A 22201-nucleotide genomic window follows, 5' to 3' on the forward strand; every position below is an offset into this window, starting at 1 on the left:
TCCTTCCAGAATCTGGTGCGAGAAATTGCTCAGAACTTCAAAACAGATCGTGCTTCAGAGCACAGCTATTGGTGTTTTGCAGGAAGTAAGTGAGGCCTATCTGCTTGACCTTCTTGAAGACACCAACCTGTGTGCTAGTGGTGCCAAATGTGTAACAATTATGCCAAAAGATATCCAGCCCGCACTCCAGATATATGGAGGACGTGCTTAAGAATCTGTTATGATGGGAAACATTTCATTCTCAAAAAAAAAAAAAAAATCTTCTTTCTGTTATCGGTAGTTCTGACCGTTAGATTTTCCCCCCCATCAAGGGACCAAAGGTACCTAAATATATGATTGCATGTGGAAAAATAGGAGAGAAACATCAGGTATTGGCAATTGTCTTAGTCCATTTTGGGCTGCTATTTATAAAGAAAAAAAGGTTTAATTGGCTCACTATTCTGATGGTTGGAAAGTTCAAGACTGGGCATCTGGTGAGGGTGTCCGGCCGCTTCCACGTATGGTGGAAGGCAAGGGGAGCCAGCATGTGCAGAGATGACAAGGTGAGAGGAAACAAGAGCTTGTGGGGACTTGGCTCTAACAACCAGCTCTGCAGAAACTAATAAGGTGAGAACTCACTCATTCCTACCCCACCCCCATGCCCAGGGAGGGGATTAATCTATACATGAGGCATCTGCCCCCATGATCCAAATACCTCCCACTAAGCGCCGCCTCCTCACATGGCCACATTGGAAATTAAATTTCAACATGGCTGGGCGCGGTGGCTCAAGCCTGTAATCCCAGCACTTTGGGAGGCCGAGGCGGGCGGATCACAAGGTCAGGAGATCGAGACCAGCCTGGCTAACACAGTGAAACCCCATCTCTACTAAAAATACAAAAGATTAGCCAGGCGTGGTGGCGGGCGCCTGTAGTCCCAGCTACTCCGGAGGCTGAGGCAGGAGAATGGCGTGAACCCGGGAGGCGGAGGTTGCAGTAAGCCGAGATCACGCCACTGCACTCCAGCCTGGGTGACAGAGCAAAACTCCATCTCAAAAAAAAAAAAAAAAATAGTCAACATAACATTGGATACAAACAAGCCATATCCAAACCATAGCAGCAGCTTTTCCATTTTCATGTGAATTTTTAATACAGATTGGGGCACATAAAGCATTCATGCAAGTCAGAATGTTTCCGTGCATAAGTTTTAGCAGTTCACCTTTATAACAATTATAAATAAACCTGTTAAATTTTTCTAGAAAATGTCAGCACTTGAATACTTTTTAGAACAAATAAATGTCTTATTGACTAAATGGTATTTGCAGCATTTTTATCATACAGTAGATTCCACCCATTCACTATACTTTTCTGAGCCCTACATGCAAGTACTTTTTTTTTTTTTTTTTTTTTTTTTGAGACAGAGTTTTGCTCTTGTTGCCCAGGCTGCAGTGCAGTGGCGCGATCTGCAACTTCCGCTTCCCGGGTTCAAGCAATTCTCCTGTCTCATCCTCCCAAGTAGCTGGGATTACAGGTGTGAGCCACCGTGACCGGCCACAGATACATATTTTTAATGTTGTCTGTCTTCTGTGCAGTTCCTGTATGTTTGTTATTAAAATACATTAGGCTATAAATAAATACACTACTAGATACCATCAACTTATATTTTATTCTGAATTTAAATATGAAATAGCTTTATAGTTTTGTGAGTGTGTGTTTCTGCCATCCTTATCTGACTTTGTAATAAAGGTTAGAGCAGTCTTATAGCAAAGGAGGAACTCATTTCTATTTTCTGGGGTAATTTATGTATGTCAAGAGATTATCTTTTTTTTTTTTTTTTTTTTTTTGAGGCAGAGTCTCACTCTGTCACCCAGGCTGGAGTGCAATGGCACAATCTCAGCTCATTGCAACCTCCACCTCCCGGGTTCAAGTGATTCTCCTGCCTCAGCCTCCCAAGTAGCTGGGATTACAGGCGCGTGCCACTACACCCAGCTAATTTTTGTATTTTTAGTAGAGACAGGGTTTCACTATGTTGGCCAGGCTGGTCTTGAACTCCTGACCTTGTGATCCACCCACCTTGGCCTCCCAAAGTGCTGGGATTACAGGCGTGAGCTACCGTGCCCGGCTCCATCTCATCCTTAAAACTGGGTGGAGCTTATCTAAAAAACTATCTGAGCCTAGGGCTTTTCAGAAAGGTTTTTTATTATATTGTAATTCTTAATTGAATATTTGACAAAACAGTTTGCCATTTATTCTTGTTCCAGTCTTGGAATTTTATATTTTTTTCAGAATTGTATCAATTTTAGTAGGCCTCCAAGTTATAATTCTTCATAATAGCATTAGTCTCAAACTTTTCATGGCCGGTGGCTTTCGGTATTTAATGCATGGTTTTATCTTCTCTTTTTTTCTCCACCGGTCTCATCAGACATTTATATATTTTGTTAACCTTTTCAAAAAACCAACTTGGTCAATATCCTTTTGTTGATATACACTATTTCTCACATTTCTGACCTCATGAATATATTTTCCTTTTTTCCAGATTTCTCTACTGAAAAATTAGCTTCAAGAATGTTTCAAAAGTGATTCAGGAATAAGCCATCTGAAGCCTTATATACCTGATACTATTTTTATTTTACTTTTATTTAAATGATAGTTAGTTGAAGTTCTTTCCCATCAACACTTTAAAATATTACTTTGCTGTCTTCTTCTTCTTTTTTTTTGTTTTTGTTTTTGTTTTTAGTAGAGATGAGGTCATGCTATGTTCCTCAGGCTGGTCTCAAAGTCCTGGGCTCAAGCAGTCCTCCCACCTTGGCCTCCCAAAGTGCTGGAATTACAGGCATGAGCCATCATGCCTGGCCAATGTCATTGTCTTCTTGTATCCAGTTTTGTTATTGAGGTTTTTTGTCATTCTAATTCTTTTTCTCTTTTAGTTGATCTAGTTTTTTTTATACATGTTTTCAGAATGTTCTGTTTGTCATTAATGTTCTTAGATTTCACTACAGTGTATCTAGGTGAGAGTTCCTTTTTGTATTTGTCTTGTTTAACACTTGGCTTATTTTTCAATCTGAAACTCTATATTTTCTTTATTTCCGAAAAATTCTCAGTCATTTTACCTCCAAATATAGCCTCCCTTCACTATCTGCTTTCCCCTTCTGGCTCCAAATTTGGCCCTCCTAACCACTACACTACCCACCTGCTCTGAGAAGGGTCAGCTTTGCTGCCCTTCTCTGTTTGGCTATGGCCTCCCTCTACCACACCTTGAAAGGCAGGGATAGAGTGCTGTTTTGTCTCGGTACTCCTGGGGCATCAGTACCCACTGCGTGCTAAACGAATGAATGAACTAAGAGAATGGAGAAGTGGAAGTGGCCACAGGGCTGGAGTAGGAGGTACTGTGGAGCCAGGGCGGGAGCCCAGCTTCATGACTGTGCTGTGTCACACCCAGGCCCATGACCTCTACTGGGGCTGCAACCCCTTAAGGAGATCCCGCCCTGTAGGAGTCTCACTGCTTATAAGTTATATGTATTTCCTTTCAATAGGGGCATCTGAAGTCTTTCGGTTTTTTTTTTTTTTTTTTTTTTTGAGACGGAGTTTCGCTCTTGTTACCCAGGCTGGAGTGCAATGGCATGATCTCTGCTCACCACAACCTCCATCTCCCAGGTTCAAGCTATTCTCCTGCTTCAGCCTCCCCAGTAGCTGGGATTACAGGCATGTGCCACCACGCCAGGCTAATTTTGTATTTTTAGTAGAGACGGGGCTTCTCCATGTTGGTCAGGCTGGTCTTGAACTCCTGACCTCAGGTGATCCTCCCACCTCGGCTTCCCAAAGTGCTGAGGTTACAGGCATGAGCCACCGTACCGTGCCCGGCAACTGAAGTCTTAACCCAAAGCGGGCACCGTTCCCTGGCAACCTGGTGGCAGGGAGGTGGGAGAGATATGTTCCAAGCCCCTCAAATGGCCCACTTAGGCAGTCATATAGAATCTCAAGAAATACTCCCTAGCTCCCCAGGCACAGACTTTTTCCTGGATAAGTCTCTCTCTCCTGGAGGTAGGCTATCAGCTCTCCAGAAACACCCCCTCACTTCCAGTCTCTCTTAATGGTTACTCCCAGCAACCTTTGAACCGTTATCAATTCATGCTATTTTCTACCATCTCTTCAATTTCATTTTTCAATAGGTCTGATGTTCTTTCACTATTCCTGCCTTTCTGATCTTCTCTCATAAAAATCTGCCTTTTCTGTAGAAGGTTTATTGGAAGAGGTTTTACACATGAGTTAGGAAATTGGATTAGATTATCTTGGCCACCATCCAACCCTGAATTCATTAATTCTGTGAAATTTACAACACAGTTGAGCTAAACTAGCACCACTGGGGATCACTAATGATTAAATCATCCACCATACCATGGTGCCCTTCTGCTTAATGAGAAGATACAACACTAACCAGCAAGTTCTATTTGTGGCGTTGAGATTAGTGAGCTACTCTGACATTATCTAAGTTGAACATTCAAACTAACCATATTTCCAGTGCACCTTGGGTATCTCAGTAATGATAATCATAGTTAATACATATGAGACACCTACAATGTGTCAGGCACTGTCCCAAGTACTTTACATACTTTTTTTTTTTGAGACAGAGTCTCACACTGTCGCCTGGGCTGGAGTACAGTGGCACGATCTCGGCTCACTGCAACTTGTGCCTCCTGGGTTCAAGCAATTCTCCTGCCTCAGCCTCCTGAGTAGCTGGGATTACAGGCACTCCCCCGCCCCACCATGTCAGACTAAGTTTTTGAATTTTTAGTAGAGACGGGGTTTCACCATGTTGGTCAGGCTGGTCTCGAACTCCAGACCTCGTGATTCGCCTTCCTCGGTCTCCCAAAGTGCTGGGATTACATGCATGAGCCAACGTGCCCAGCCAGTACTTTACATACTTTGGCTCATTTATTTTTCACAGTTACCCAATGAGAGAATTAACATTTTCATCCCTGCATTATAGAAGGGAAAACTGAGGCATGCTGAGGTTATATAATTTACCCAAGATCAGAGTTGGTAAATGATAGAGCTGGAATTCAAACCGAGCAGGCTGGGCTGTTAACCACTGCACATACTACATCCTGAAGCTCAGAGAGATTATTGTGCACCCCGCAAGTGGAATTATGCCTTCTTATCTCCTCAGAGGAGGCTGCCAGAACTCCCTTCCCCTCCTATCATTACGACGTGTGTCCGGGCTTTACCTTTTGCACATCTGAAAAGAGTTAGAAGAATTAGGAGACTTTTGAAAGAGATGGATGGTATTGTCAGGAAAGATACTGAAGCCAAAACAAGAAATAGAAAGGAAGTCATGTTTGGGTCAAAGTAAGAAGAGTTAGAGAGGAAAGAAGAGGAAAAAATTTGGGATCTTATGGAGGGCTTGGAAATCATAAGCACACGCCAGATAAAAGGAAACAAATAAAAAGGAAGATGTAAAATCATAAAGATGTCAATTCTTCCCAAATCAATTATAGAATTTCAGCTGAAGTCCAACACAACCTTTTTTTTTTTTTTTTTTTTTTTGTTTTTTTGGTTGGGTTTGGATTGTGTTTGGTTTTGTTCTGTTTTGTGTTGAACTAGATAATCTGATCTCAAAATTCCCTTGGAAGAGCAAAGGGCCAAGAATAACTGAGAAACAATTTTGAAAAAGTACAAGGTGGAAGAACTTGCCCTACCAGATATCAAGATCTATTATCAAAATATTTAGTGAAGAAGACAATATAGTCTGGGCACAGGAATAAGTAAGGGAGCAGAATAGAGGGCCCAGTCACTGGCCTGCCCATGTTTGGAAACAAGACAGGGCAGAGATGATGTTACACGCCAGTGGGGAAAGGGTGTTCTATCTGATAAATGAGTGCTAGGAGCAACTTTTATCCATATGGAAAATACAAAAGTAGATTTCTACATCAGATCAGTCCTGGCTGAATTAAAGAACTTAAAAAAAAGCACAACTTTAAAACAGAAGATGAAGAGATAGAAAAATTCTTTGTGACTTTAAGATGAAGAGTTCATTTAAAAACACTGCAAATAAAAACTTGTGGTTAGTTTAATTTTAAAAGTGGTATGTTGACTAGTACATTAAAATTCACTTTTGTACAACAAAGGCCATGAGAACAAAGTGAAGAACAAGCCATAGGCTGGAAGATAACACTTGCAATGAATACAATATGTAAAGCAATCTCTCAAATTATTAAGAAAAAGACAACATATGGGGGAAAATGGGCAAAACTAGCAATTCACAGAAGAACTCCAGAAGGTCAATAAAAAATATAAAAAGACGCTTACTCTCACTATTAAAGAAATACAAATCCAAACAACGAGACACCATTCACACCCACCAGATAGCAAAAGTATATGTCAATGCCAAGTGTTGGGAAAGATGTTAAATCATGAAGTCTCATTCACTGCTAGTGGAACTGTAAGTTGATCCAAGTACTCCAGAGAGCAATTTGGCAACAACTAATACAGTTGAAGATGATCATGTCCAGAAATTCCACTCCTAGGCATATAGTCAAGAAGACATGTATTAAGATGTTCACTGCAGTACTGGAAACAACTTAAATGTCCATCAACAAGAGAATAGATAATTAAACTGTATTATAGTTATACAATGGAATACAACACAGTATGTGTCAGCATAGATACAAATCTCACAATTGTAATGCTAAAGGAGAAATGAACATTGCAGAAGATAATGATACTATAGATATGATTATACACTATATAAAGTTTAAAAGCCTGCATAATAATACTTTGCAATGTTTGTGATACATTAAAAATGTAGTAAAAATAGTAAAAGTATAAAAACATGCATGAAGATGATTAACACTGATCTCAAAACAGTGCTTAGCTCTGGGAAATGAGGGAAGAAAATGGGATGAGGGAGGTGTACAGAGAGGAACTCAATTGTTTCGCTGGTGTTTACTTTCTTTGAAGTAAAAAGACATGAAGCAAATAAGGCAATGTGTTAATATTTGCTAAAGCTGATGTGGCCATCATTCGTGCTACCCACCAAATACTTCTGGCTCTCTGCCTACCAGGCCCATAGTAGGATTCCATTTCCCCACCCACTTTGAATAAGGAGCAGCTTAGAGATTTGCCTTGGCCAATGAAATGTGACTGGAATTGACTTGTGTTTCTGGCCTCCTGAGCCAGTGCACAAAAACTTTGGCCAACATGGCAGCCCAGAGACAAAGCTTCTGTCCTCCCCAGTCCCTGAGCAAGCATGACACCCCCAGGTAACCCTAGGAGGATGGGAGGATGAATGGGAGACGAGTACTGTCAGCCACTGAGGTTTGGGGGTTGTTTGTTACTGCAAGTCTACCCTAGAGAATAGAGCTGGAAAACGGGTCCACTCCTATTCACTGGATCAGTCTCTGATTTTATCTACATGTTGAAATATTACCAAAAAAAATTGTAATACTTTTAAATTGGACTGGGTTTCTATTTCTTCGTTCATGAAAATTCTCTGTACTGGCCTGCGCAAGGCCCCTCTCTTAATTTATTAACTTTTGTATCTTCAAAAAGTACCTCTGACTTGGGATGGAAGCAATGTGGAACTGTAGGAGCCTCTTGGTAAGAAGGATGAATGGCAGAAATCATTGATTAAGCCCAGATTTCTGGGTGAGCCCAGATTTCCTCCAGTGCTATCTGCTACTATTTCCCATCAATTCGGGGAGCCAGAAACCCAATGAGAAAATCTTAGCTTTTCTCCAGAGAAATGTAAGCAAGAATTTTGATGAATGCAACTGTCATCGATTCTTTGTATGGCTTTTAGAAGGATCATCTCACTCTTTGTTCCCAGTTCTCTGCAGTTTACCTCTGGGAGAAATGTCAGGAAAACTTTCCCACACCTCATGGCTTCCAGGTTCCTTTTCAGTGCTGCCTGCAAGGCCCACAGGGAATAAAAGCCCCAGCAGCAGGAGGAGGAGGGGCAGCATGGTGGGAGAAGGAAGAGAAACTCCGTTCTTGGCCAGTTGTGCTCCGTACTGTGCAGACACACAGGCAGCGCCTGGAAGTCACCGAGAAATGCAATGCCTTTGAGAAGTTCTGTGGAAAGAATGACATCATGACCAATCACTCCCCCACCCCACCTTTTTTCCAGTGGGAGTGAGAAATAAATAGACTGACACATTTTCCAGTCAGGGAGCCATTCTGGACAGCACGTTTACCTTGGCACAGGAGCTCAGGTGGGGCTGTGAGAAACCTTATCTGTGCTTGCCTGGTAAACAAGGAGCCTGCAATCTCCCAGGAGTCTTGGCCACTGAGCAGGTGACCGCGGGAGGCAGGTGAGCAGAGCAGGTGAGCAAGGTGAGCCCCGGGCCCAGGAGCACGCTGTGTTAGGTAAATATTGCCCTAACTTGATTGATGGACTCACTAACTGTCTGTTTGTTGCCAAGGGAAATGCCATCACCACCAAATTCAAAGGTAAAATTCCTGTCCCTTAAATCTAGGGTTCTTAAACTGTCATGTGTTATTAGGTCACCCAGGGAATGCCATTAAAATGCAGGTTCTGATTCAGCGGGTTGGGATGGCTGAGAAAATTGCCTTTCTAACAAGCGGCTGGTGATGCCGGGGGTGCTGGTCTGTGGACCACTCTCTGAATTTGCAAAGTCTTAATGCTCAGATGATGGTATGCATTTTACACAGTCAAAATAGTTACTGATTAAGGAGCACTGACGCAGGGTGCAGGTGCTGTACCAGATGTTTGCTATCATCTCATATAACTCTTCACACCAAGTCTGCAAGGTGGGTGTTATTATCCCCGCCCCGCCCCCCCCCTTTGGCTGGCAAGGAAATTGAAGCTAAGAGAGGTTAATTTATGCATTATATGTGTAATTTCCAAAAGATTTCCTTGCTACCTTCCCTCCTTTCACAGTGATCTGAAATAACCCAAAGACAAAAGATAATAAACGCCTGTGGTAGAGACGGGCGTTGTCTGCTGGTGGTGATCGGCCCTCTTGGCACCTGGAAATGAGTAATTTTGTCTGTACATTGTCAGGGCCAAGCTCAGGAATTCAGAAATCCTGGTTATCAACATTTGGCCTAGGAGGTCCTCTCTTCAAAAGAGAGTTCCTCCAAAAGGGGGACAAGACTGGTTTTCAGATCCCTCTGCTGCTGATGTGTTCACCCCTAGGACATGCAGTTGGAGAAAGTTATTAATACCAGGAGGAGCTGCTTTGATGTGTCAGCTTGGAAAGAATGCCTCGTAAAGGCCATTCAGAACTCCAGGAGAACAACAAAAACAAAAAAGCCCCAGCTCGTGGAAACATCAAAGTGAAGGCAATTATAACCAGACTGACCCACCTGGAGGTATTTAAATACCTTGAAGAACTGTGGTGTGTCCTTGCAAAACCCAGGCAGCTTCCATGTACAAACTTGAGTCATGTCTGGATCACAAGGAGGGAGGCGGCCTGACTGGCTGACCCCGGCCACTCATTATCATCAGGAAAACGTGAGGACAATGTGAGACTCTCCCTCCAGGCCCTTGAAAGACCTGAATTTTGGTGACCACTCAACAAGTCAGGCTGCTCCAGGGCCCCATTAACATTGCAACCTCATTCCTGGTGGTGCCAAGATGCAGCCATGATTTGTGGCTGCATGATTTGTATTGCCATGATTTGTATTGCAGTGTGGGGAGGCCAGATTTGGACCCTCCTGGAAGTCCATGGCAACTCCATCCCTGGGAAGTTATTGCACAGAAGAAAATACAGCACCAAGTCCCAAGACAAACTGAAGGCCTCCAAAGAAGACATATGTAATTTTGTTCTTTATATTTTACATCTTTACAGCAACAGCCCTACCGTACACCATAGGGAGTTTCCTGGGCTGGAGTTTCCTGAGATGGTTCCTATGACATCCCAGTGCAGGCTATTGGCCATGCCAATGCCTGGTCCAGCAAGAACAATTATGGTAGACTCCAGAATGACCTCTGCTGAGCTGGCTTACTCCTAGGACAAAAATCAGAGGAAAGAAACTGCTTTGGGAATCTGAGGGGCCCTGCCTCTCTGGGAATCTGAATTCAGGCTTCTCCCCAGGTCTTGTGCCAGTTTTGCTCTTTGCTTTGGGATGGGAGTCCTTAGGGTTTCCAGCAAAGCTGCAGTCATTGAAGACAGAGGCACAGCACATAGCCCATGCACAGGCCAGGCCCATGGTCTTCCCATTGCAACCTCTGGCCACAGAGTAGTCTCCGGTCAAGTGAGGCCGAGGAGAAAGAGGGACTAAGTGCTGGTCCTGGGTTCACCAGTCACTGACTGAGGGAACTTGGGAAAGACAACTCCTCTCTGTGGGCCTTAGTTCTAGCGCCTGTGAAGTGGAGCAGACGAGCTACTATCTGATCTGTCCTTTTCCCGAGGATCCTCCTGGTTGCAGAGCTCTTCGGTGCATGGCAAGCTGAAGACAGGCAATGAAGCAGGGCTGAAAGGGTTGGGGTCTGTGGAAGACATGAAATGTGTCACCCAGATCCCCCTTCTACGGAGGGCCTGCTGCCCAGCTGCGGGTGCGGAACCAGCAGCCTGCCTCCAGCTGTTTGTTCCTTTATAGTCTGCCATGGCTGCAGAGAGCTGCCTCCCCCAAGATCATGCCCTCCCAGGATAGCCCATGCTGTGGATTGAGTGCAGCAGGGGAATAAAGGCCCAGCCACTTTGTCCCTGTGCAGATCACTCTGAGAGGTAATATTAGCTCCAAAACTCCTCACGGAATTGGCCAAGATTTGTTGAGCCTGCATTTCAGTTAGACTTCTTTTTCTTTCTTTCTTTCTTTTTTTTTTTTTTTTAATTATACTTTATGTTCTAGGGTACATTTGCACAACTTGCAGGTTTGTTACATATGTATACATGTGCCATGTTGGTGTGCTGCAACCATTAACTCGTCATTTACATTAGGTATATCTCCTAATGCTATTCCTCCCCCTACCCCACGACAGGCCCCAGTGTGTGATGTTCTCCTTCCTGTGTCCAGGTGTTATTGTTCAATTCCCACCTATGAGTGAGAACATGTGGTGTTTGGTTTTCTGTTCTTGTGACAGTTTGCCGAGAATGATGGTTTCCAGCTGCATCCATGTCCCTACAAAGGACATGAACTCATCCTTTTTAATGGCTGCATAGTATTCTGTGGTGTATATGTGCCACATTTTCTTAATCCAGTCTATCATTGATGGACATTTGGGTTGGTTCCAAGTCTTTGCTATTGTGAACAGTGCTGCAATAAACAAACGTGTGCATGTGTCTTTATAGCAGCATGATTTATAATCCGTTGGGTATATACTCAGTAATGGGATGGCTGGGTCAAATGGTATTTCTAGTTCTAGATCCTTGAGGAATCACCACACTGTCTTCCACAATGGTTGAACTAGTTTACAGTCCCAGCAACAGTGTAAAAGTGTTCCTATTTCTCCACAGCCTCTCCAGCACCTGTTGTTTCCTGACTTTTTAATGATCACCATTCTAACTGGTGTGAGATGGTATCTCATTGTGGTTTTGATTTGCATTTCTCTGATGGCCAGTGATGATGAGCATTTTTTCATGTGTCTGTTGGCTGCATAAATGTCTTCTTTTAAGAAGTGTCTGTTCATATCCTTTGCCCACTCTTTGATGGGATTGTTTGATTTTTTCTTGTAAATTTGTTTGAGTTCTTTGTAGGTTCTGGATATTAGCCCTTTGTCAGATGAGTAGATTGCAAAAATTTTCTCCCATTCTGTAGGTTGCCTGTTCACTCTGATGGTAGTTTCTTTTGCTGTGCAAAAGCTCTTTAGTTTAATTAGATCCCATTTGTCAATTTTGGCTTTTGTTGCCATTGCTTTTGGTGTTTTAGACATGAAGTCCTTGCCCATGCCTATGTCCTGAATGGTACTGCCTAGGTTTTCTTTTAGGGTTTTTATTCTACCCAAGCCAGCTTCTTCCTTCTTCTTTGCACAGGTGTTGGTCCCAAAACCTGTCTTGGCATCTGCTTCTGAAGAACCCAATCTGCAACAGAGGCCAAGCACAAAGACTTGCCTGGCCTATGATCTTTGGAACAAACACCTGAGCCACCGTGGACCCAAGAGCTAGAGAAACAACCAGCATGGATGGTCTGCCAGCACCGCTGGCCATAGCTGCTACTCAGTGGCCGTTCATCACATGGGAAAGGGACATGACCCTCTTCTCCCCAAACCAGCCCCCTCTTGACTTTGTTTTTCCAGCGGATGATGCCAGTTTTCCAGCCACTCAAGCTCAAGATCTCCAAGCCTTTCCCAAGTTCCTTTCCCTTCTGCTCCTACATCTGAACAGTTGCTAAGTTTTGAAACTCTATCTTTGCATACACCACCTCCCTCATGGGCTACTGCAGCAACCCCACGAGGACCCCTCCCTCCTTATTATAAGATGCTCACCCCTGGTGCAGGTCCTGTCACTGTGATTCCCGCTGGCGCTCCCCACCATATGGGTCACTGCTCTGTGGAAGGAAGGAATGACATACTGGAGTCACACCTGTTTCCCCGAAGTCATTGGGAGGTGTTCGTTGCTACTTGTTAGAAATACCCAAACACAAACAAAAGGTGGTAAAACAATGTGAATTGGATGAGAACTTTCTGCTTCTGTTTGGATTGAGGTCAGTGTTATTTCCTTAGCGTAGACCCAGAAAACAGAGCACTTGTTCAACTGAGGAGATGCCCCTGGCACGTAAGTGAATGTGCTTGTATGGACATGTGGAGGTCTCAAGAACAAAAGAAGAGCTGGGCAACTTGCTGGCACTTGATACCCAGGTGTTTCTTAATGTTCCTGTTGAACAAATAGCTGTAAAATGCTGAATGAAATGCCCGCTTCCCTATGTACAGAGGGCAAGCTGCGAAGGTGGGGCACCATACATTCTAGTCGAAAGAGGACTAGTATAACCTCCCCATTAGGCCACACAAATGCTACAGCTGTGTACGTGTAGCCAAGGTGTGAGCAAGGTGTCAACAAATACTCTAAAATGTGCTGGAAAGAGGGAGGGATGGAATATCAACCATTCTCTTTGGCATCATTCTCTACTAAGAGAACAGGCTTGGCCTCTCAGAAACCAAGAAAGGGCTTTGCTGCCTTTGCTATGTTTTCCTGTTAACCAGCAACAACATGAAATCATTAATTTGGGTTTCCCTTTCTCTTCCTTTTACTATTCTTCAAGTAGGCCCAATAGAGAATAATTTATTACTGCACTTTTCTGTCAAGGAAGCTGAATGCTTGTCATGGTTGCACAATACTTACTGCACCATAAGTGGAGGGCCGGAAATATCAGGTCCATTTTACAGAGAAGCAAACTGAGCCCCAATAAGTGAAAGGAACTGGTGGTTCTCTTATTAAGAATGCCTGGCAGCCTCATATCTGGTGTGTAATCCATTTACTTTCTTCTTTTTAAATGGAGAAATTACTAAGCATCGTGGAGGATTAGGGTCCTGGAGATGAAGTCAATAAAATAACATTGGTGAGTGGGTGTGAAGGTGCCCTCTCTAGGGTGGAAGTGGAAGCTGAGTGGGTCAACGCTTTTATTGGTACAACCTGCAACCATCCCAGATGAAATAATCAGGTGGCATCATTCCCACCTGTTTGTCACTGGTAGCCCCCGCCCCCCACCGCTGGGAAGACTCAAACACACAGAACATTCTAGCTTTTTGCAGTAATAATATCATGGGCATTAAAGAAGAAGATTAGAAAACAGCTTCAGGTGCATCACCTTCTGTCTTTCTCGTGTTCCTTTCTAAGAGGAGGCCTGGACGAGAATGAACAAGAAAGCCAGGCACTCACTCAGGAAAGTGCAAGGCAAGGCTCCTACCCAGCTGTGCCTCTGAAATCACCTACCCAGGGCCCTTGGTGAGGGTGGGAGGTGTGGGTGGCCAGTTGCCCCACCATCTTCAGCACTTGGGGGCAGTAAGGCCACCGGCTCTGCCTGAGGCCAAAATGTGCCACACTGGCTGCTCACTGGGCTCTGAAATCCTGCATGTAAACCACCCCTGCAGCCTCAGCAAGCATGTGGAAAGGTCTTTCCGCTGTCATGACTTGTCCTGGCTTTTGCTGAGACTCATACAGGACTTACACCCCTGGGCAGGGGTGCTGAGTGCCCAGGGTCTCTTTGGTCTAAAGCTCTGTCCCTTGGATGGATGGAAGGAAGGAAAGAAGGAAGGAAGGAAGGAAGGAAGGAAGGAAGGAAGGAAGGAAGGAAGGAAGGAAGGAAGGAAGGAAGGAAGGAAGGAAGGAAATGGTATGCCCAGATCTTTTTTCCCTCTTCCATACATCAGTGGAGTTAAACCGCTAAAAGTGCTATGATCACATTAGATCTAGGGACAATAATTCCAATCAGATCCCTCCAGAAGAACTGTGATGGACAAGGAAAGTCACCTCATAGTGTGCCCACTGGATGCACCCACCCCAGCCCTTCCAGGTGGTTCCCCCTTTCTCTCTCTCATCATGACATGGTTTCCCCTCAGGCTTCTACCATCAACCATCAATCTGCCTCCAGGACCACAGACTTTCCTGTTACCCACTTACCCTGTCTGCTGGGGCACCGTGAAACTGAGGCCTTTGAGGTGCTGCCTGCATGCCATTCTCACAATAGTGTGAATTCATTTGTCAGATCAAGTTCTCTTGCCTGGCAGCTGCCTGAGCTTAAAGAGCTGCAGGATGGAAGTTTCAGTGGAAAAGCAAAGAGTGGTTTTGGGGCTTTGGAGGCTGTTATGAAGGGACTGTGGGGCTTCCTGAGTTCAGTGGGTGCCTGGGGCCCACTGAAGAGAAGTGTGAAACAAGTGGGGTTAGAAAGGGGAAGTCTCAAAAGACAAATTTCACATACATGAAATTTGACCTACTTAACACTTCTGCTGAGGCCCCACCTGGCTGGAAGAGAAATGCTGATATTAGCTCAAATAACATAGAGGTGAGGGAACCTGGATTGATTTGGCTAATGGAAGTAACAGACTTTTCTTTCTGCTAGAAATTGTGTGCACAGTCCCTTCCACAGAGCATGAGGCCTTTTACTCACAAAGAGTTATTCCCTTCAGCATGTAGACTTGGAGTCACGGGAGTGCCTCTCCCAAGGTCTAGAATAGATACTACTGCTGCCCACCCCTAGTTCCTGGGACGCACCTGGCCCTTTCTGACCCCTACACCTTGGCCAGTGGTGTTCTGCTGGCAGGACTGCCCTTCTCTAGCTTCTCCCCATCCTTTGAGTCCAGCTCAGTTGCCATCCCTTCCCTTTAGCTATTCCTCCTACCATTCTTTCAACAGATATTCCCTGAGTGCCTGCTAGATGCCAGGAACTCTTCCAGTGGTGGCGACACAGTAATACACAAAACAGACCCACTCCTTGCCCTTGAGAGCTTCTCTTCTGTCAGTCAGCACCCCTCTCCCAGTCCCTTTGCCCAGGACCGAACCAATCATATCATCTCCCATGCTCAAGTGAGTCTACCGCAGCAGTCATTGGATGGTATTAGAGAGAGTGGCATCTAGGTTCCCTGGTTCCCCAGTGCCTGACACCTTTGCCAAGCACCAGAGGCAGTCTCTCATTTCTTTAAAAAAGAAACTCAGGGGTAGCAATTTGCATAGGAAGGGCAGAGGCTAGGGGACTTACCTCAAAATGCACTTGCTAGCATGTGTGACAGTTCCACTTAGTTTTGTGATTTTTTCTTTTTTTTCTTTTTTTTTTTTTGAGACAGAGTCTTGCTCCATTGCCCAGGCTGGAGTGCAATGGTGTGATCTCAGCTCACTGCAACCTCTGCCTCCCGGGTTCAAGCGATTCTCCCTGCCTCAGCCTCCCAGAATAGCTGGGATTACAGGCGCCCACTGCCACGCCTGGCTAAGTTTTGTATTTTAGTAGAGACGGGGTTTTGCCATGTTGGCCAGGCTGATCTCGAACTCCTGACTTCAGGTGATCCGCCCACCTCTGCCTCCCAAAGTGCTGGGATTACAGGCGTGAACCACCGTGCCTGGCCTTCGTTTTGTGATTCTTTGGGGGGATCATTAATGCAGTTTGGGGAATTTGTCTTACAGCTACAGTGACTTTGCAGGCATACTACCATCACACAGACTGTGGTTATCTGGGATGGTTACGGGGAGTTATGGAGACAGAAGAAAACTAAAGGTCTCCTAAACTGATTCCTTGGAAATGCCAGCACCTGTCAGGCACACAGTGGGTACTAATGCCTGTTAGAAGTGTGGTTGAGAGGGCAGGAGGGTGTAACCTGGATCCAGCTATCTGATCCTGAGGCTGGGTGCCATGTGGGTGTGAAGTACACCAGGGGCTCCAGCCAGCAAGTGCTAGCTCGGGTTACAGTTAGGGAGCTGGCGGAGTGTTCAGGCTGCTCTCTGGTACATAACACGCAGCTCGCTCCTCCAAGAAGAGCAAGAACACAGCTGCCCCTGGAGGAAGCTAGCAGCATCCTGTGTACTTGAAAAGAAAACCGAAAGTATTTCTCTTCACAAGAAACTGTTGTGTTTCCCTCTTTTTTCATAAACCCTCCCCCATTCCCCACCGCCCCAGGTGTGATGGAGTTTCCCTGGTCCAGAGTTGTGGGTAAAATAGCAGGAGACATGGACAAAGTGGTATGAAGCGAGTTTGTGCTGGGCTGTGGTCCGTGCTGTTTGTCTAACTCAGCGAAGGTATCAGCCTACCCCAAGGAGGACTCTGCTATACGATCTGCATCCTGGTGATAGTAACCTCGCTTTTCTGGCTGTTGAAGTGCATTCCTGTGCGGATGTGGAAAGAGAGAAAGCAAGATACAGCCAGGGCTAGGACAGGAATGTGAGTATGTCCTTAATTGGACATGAGAGCCTTGAACTGATTCCAGTTGGAGTGTTTTCTTTTAGGGCCTGGACCCTAAAGATTTCATACAGTTTTCTTTGTCAGAAAAATCCCTTTGGTTCAAAGGCCCCTTGATAGAAATAAAGAAAAAGCCAGGACTGAATTTCTTTGATATTTGGGAAGGCAAGAGTTTATGAGCTGCCAGATCTCAGGCTTCTTTCGGGGGCAATGAAAGGATTCTGGACTGAAAGATGAAGGCACCTCCTGTGCTGCCACATGGGAAGAGGGGCCACTGGCTTTAGGGTGGGCTGCAGAGCCCCGATGGTAAGGACATAAAGCACTTTTTTCTTGACGCTTTATAGAAGCAACTTATCTCAGCCCTACTAGACCCTGAGGCCTAAAAGAGAGACTTCTATTGCCTGCTTTTATTGCTTTCCAAGTCTCAGACCCAGAGAGGTCAACCCACTTGCCTGAGGACTTATAGCAAAGTAAGTCAAAGGCTGGAGGATTTTGTCTGGTGGGTTCGGGTTGCTTTGTGTTGTTGACTGCTAACTCACTGATGACCAAAATAGGAGGTTCACACTCTCGGGCGTCATTCATTCTCTGTGTGGCCAGTACCCAGCTAGGTACTTCCTGGGAGGCACCAAAGACAGAGGAACTCATGACAGTGAGAGAAGATGCTTGGACTCTGCGACTGCAAGAGTGGCCACCAGGTACAGCATCACTACTTGCCTCTAAAGTCTGCTCCCTAAAAGCTAGACATGTCAATCAAGGGACTCCAGGAGGAAAATGGGGCAGTTTGTGATGGCAATGAGTAAAAAACTGAAGCAGATGAAATCAGCTCTGCTAAACCCCCTCTTTTTCTCAAACACCTTAAAAACAAGCCCTACGTCTGCTCAGTGCTTTCCAATTTACCAAGTGTTTTCATAACATTATCTCATTTCATTCTCACTTCAACCCACACACATTCTTGCCTTTTAGATTTCTTATGTACGCAAATGAGTTTCACCGAAAAATTGGCTAGAAACTTCCCTTCTCCTACTCACTATTTTTTTTTTTAACCCCAAGCTTCTTTAAGAAGCTCCCAGATTCCCAGGGTGAGAAAGTTGTTTATCCTGCCAGCCCTGCCCTCCTGGATGGATCCCAGTGGTCCAGGTCTTTGCTATTGGAACCAGCGGTTTTGTATTCAGTTCATAGTGTAGCTGTGAAAACAAGCAAAACCACAGAGGCATGGTAAGTGTGGTATGGTGGGGAAAACATCAGCTTTGGAAACAGCAAGCCTCAGAGTCACATTTTGGGTTTTTTTTTTTTTTTTTTTTTAGATGGAATCTCACTCTGTCCCCCAGGCTGGAATGTAGTGGCACGATCTCAGCTCACTGCAACCTCTGTCTCCTGGGTTCAAGCGATTCTCCTGCCTCTCAGCCTCCCAAGTAGTTGGCATTACAGGCACCCACCACGACGCCTGGCTAATTTCTGTATTTTTAGTAGAGGTGGCATTTTACCATGTTGGCCAGGCTGGTCTCGAACTCCTGACCTCAAGTGATCTGCCCACCTAGGCCTCCCAAAGTGCTGGGATTACAGGCATGAGCCACCACACCCTGCCCAGAGTCACATTTTGGTTCAGCCATTTGAGAGCCATGTGGCCATGGCCAAGGTAGTTAACTTCTCAGAGCTTCTGTTGCTTGGTCTGTGAAGTGGGGGCAATAGTGCCTCTGTCTAAGATTGTTGTGAGGCATAGGTGTAGTAAGAAATACCAGTGTACCTCAGCACGTGTTGCCCCTTCCCATCTCCTATGTTCCTCCCCAAGGTCAAACAGCTACTTCGTAAAGTCCTTTATTAGTAACCAAAATACCAGCTTCACCACCATTAGGCAAAATAAATGCAATACTGTCTTTTTGCAACCCAGAGGGAGATGAGAAGTGGGAATGTGTTGCTTAATGATCTTTTTCTCTGAGACAGAGTCTTGCTCTGTTGCCCAGACTGGAGTGCAGTGGTGCGATCATGACTCACTACAACCTCCACCTCCCGGGGCTCAAGCGATCCTCCCACCTCAGCCTCCTGAGAAGCTGGGACTACAAGTGTGCGCTGCCACGCCTGGCTAATTTTTTAGTTTTTGTAGAGACAGGATTTCACTATGTTGCCCAGGCTGGTCTCAAACTCCTGAGCTCAAGCAATCCTTCTGCCTCAGCCCTCCGAAGTGCTGGGATTACAGGTATGAGCCACTGCACCCAGCTGCTAAATGAATTTAGATGGAGACTTTTTTTTAACTAGATGAATGAACTTGCTACCTATCCTGCATACACAGCATCCTTGCAGCTGAGGTAACTCTAATAAGATCTTAAGTTCATTGCCTTTATTCTTTTTTTTTTTTAATTTGTATTTTAGGTAGGTAAGAGAAGGTGCTGGCAAAATGGATGTATGTAATGTCAGAAAGCAAGGCAATTCTGATTACACCTGGATTTCTATTGAAGCAAAATTGCAATTCAACTCTTTAGTCTCCAAAGACAGACAGGAGAAGGGAAGGAACGCAGAGGGCTCTGATTGGGTAATTAGTTCACTGATCTGCATCTAGTAGATGTTCAGTAAATGTTGGTGATGGACTGTGGTGGTTTACAGAGTCCAGACATTGTGTTTGACCTTTGCTGCTGACTTCTTGGCAAATGCAGTGCAAGATGCAGTGTTAAAGTGGAAAGAACATCTGACCAGCAGTCTGAAGACTGCATTAGGTTCCATCTATACCACTTAATAGCCTGGCGACCTTGGACATGCCATTTAATCTCTTAGGTGTCTTCTCACCTGTAAAACGAGGAGACTGGGACAAGGTGATTTGGAAGGTCTCATTCAGCTCTAAGGTTCTGGGGCTGTAAGTAACTTCATTCGTTTGTGTTTCTGTTTCTTCATTTATTCAAAGGCAGTAGGGACAGAAACCTATCTCATAGGGTATTGGGAAGAAATGGTCAGTGTGCATATTGAAATACTCTGTATCTTTAGAGACATGAAGGCAAGGCAGTCAGCCAGAGCTATGTTAACAGAGGGGGAAGCTGAGTATGCTTACAACCTCTGACTTCCAGGCCCAGCTCAACGTCTTTCTGGCTGTGTGATCTCTGGCAAGCCTCCTAATTTATTTTGGCCTCAGTTTACATATCTGTGAACTGAGGACCGTAAGTTGTGCTATGTTAACTTTATCACATTCTTTTGAAAGCCAAGACAATGAAATGCTTCAAAAACAACAACAACAACAAAAAACATGCAAGGCATCATATAGACTAGAATTGAGAAACGGCATGCTAGTCATGGTTGCATCAAAGCTTAGCACCATGCGTCCCATATTTTCTTTTCTCTTGTTTTTTTTTTTTGAGACAGAGTCTCACTTTTGTCGCCCAGGCTGGAGTGCACAATTGCAGCTCACTGCAACCTCTGCCTCCCAGGTTCAAGCGATTCTCCTGCCTCAGACTCCCAAGTAGCTGGGATTATAGGCACCCGCCACCATGCCCAGCTAATTTTTGTATTTTTAGTAGAGACAGGGTTTCACCATGTTGGCCGGGTTGGTCTCCAACTCCTGATCTCAGGTGGTCCACCTGCCTCGGCCTCCCAAAGTGCTGGGATTACCAGGCGTGAGCCACTGTGCCCAGCCGCCTGCCATATTTTCAAATGAATGGATGTGTCACTGTGATTCCAGAGAAGAAACAGAAAATGTAGACTTGGGATCACAACCCCAGGCTTATTTTCTACTTTAACTTACTGACAGATGAACTTTAGCTAAAATGGGCATTAATAAGTTTCCCAAAGCATAGGCCTCAGGTAATTCCCTCAATGCACTCCAATATAGAGGATTTTTCCAGAGGCCATATAACAGCTGATGGAGGCCTTACTCCCCACCCTCTTCTCCAAAATAAGGCCATTTCGACATTTAGATATTTGGGAAATGGGGAGGGGGGGTAAATAGCTTCCCGAGTTTTGAAAGCTTCACATGGCAATAATCATAAACACGTAAAGTATGTGTGTTATGCGTAAAAGTGCCGCGACAGTCTCTGATCCCAGCCTCACCAGAGATTGCTACTGGGAAGAAATGGCAGAAGGCTCCATCCTGCCCACCCGGGGTCTAGTCCAGACATTTTCCTCCGAGTGCCAGGAAGTCTCAGCCTGGAAACTAGCTCTCGAAGCACTGGCTTCTCTTGTGGCTGCCTAGATGACAATGTGTCCCACCTGGCCAGTGACACTGAGAAGCTTCCCCACCCTCTGTGCAGGACACCAACAATAACCCCTGTCCTGCAGCATCTCCCGATTAGCACCTCCATCAGGCACCACCCCCAGAGGAAGAGAATGCGGTTAGCTTGGGAGGTGGGGGAATTTCTCTGGTTGGAGCGGGCAGCCAGGGGCTTGTCATGAAGCTGTGTTTTCATAGGAAGCACACTATTTTTACTCAGGCTGTACATATAAGCATATACGTGATTGAAAATAGCCCAGTTATTTTTAAATAAATTATTCTCATCAATTCTTATAATTTTTGTTTGGGTTGGTTTTGCGGGGACTGATGAAAATTATGAGGCTCTTCTCTCCTGGCTTCCTTCAGGGTCCTACCCCTCTCGAACCCTCACCATTAATTCTGTCATTCTTTTGCCTGAGATAAGCTATGCGTTTCCACTTTCAAGCACCTATATAGGGATTCAGTACACTCACTGCCTTTCTTTTAAAGAGCTGATTAACTTCAAAGCCGATTTAATTTTGCTTAGTTTTTGATCGCCCCGCGCCCCCTTTCCCTAGCCCCTATACACGGGTAGGTCAGGGTTCTAAAGCCATTTTACAGGCGTAATTGAAGCGGAAGGCCACAGAGGGGCAGCGCTGGGTCCGGAGTGAGACTCCCATCATGTGGCTCTGGGGGGCTGCGCAGCTTTGCCTTCCTGGACAGACGCCCGGAGCTGCAATTCCTGGGCAGTGTGGGAGGCGTTCGGCTAAAGCTCTTTGTTTCTGCTGTCATGAGCGACTCCTCGGAGGAGACGTGGGAGTCAAGGATGGGGGACGGCGCGCACACCGCCCGCCCGCACCCCCTGCCCCCGCTGCGGACCGTGCGTACGTGTGTGTGTGTCTGCAATGGAAAAACCCTACCCAGGACGACACCACATCCTTGCTCCCACAAATAAAACCTTCCACAGAACTCAGGGCTGCAGACCAGCCCTTCGCAAGCCAACGCGCCCCGTGGGCACTCGATCCCCCGGCTCCGCGTCTCTCCCACCTTCCCACTGCTTCTTCTTTAACCATGCTCTTGTTTACCCGCGCTGATCGCAAGGCTGCGGGCGAGGATTCCAGGGAGAGGCCTAGTCGGGGGAACAAACGCTTCAGAGGGGTCCCGAGGTGCGGGCTGGGGGACAGCCAGTGGATGGGAAGGAGGACGCTGGCGCCGGTGGCCGGGGTGGAGGAGTGGCGGGCGCCCAACCCCGGCGCAGCGCGGCCGCCGAGCGGT

Source organism: Macaca nemestrina, chromosome 13 (assembly GCF_043159975.1).
Source record: "Macaca nemestrina isolate mMacNem1 chromosome 13, mMacNem.hap1, whole genome shotgun sequence".
NCBI lineage: Eukaryota > Metazoa > Chordata > Mammalia > Primates > Cercopithecidae > Macaca > Macaca nemestrina.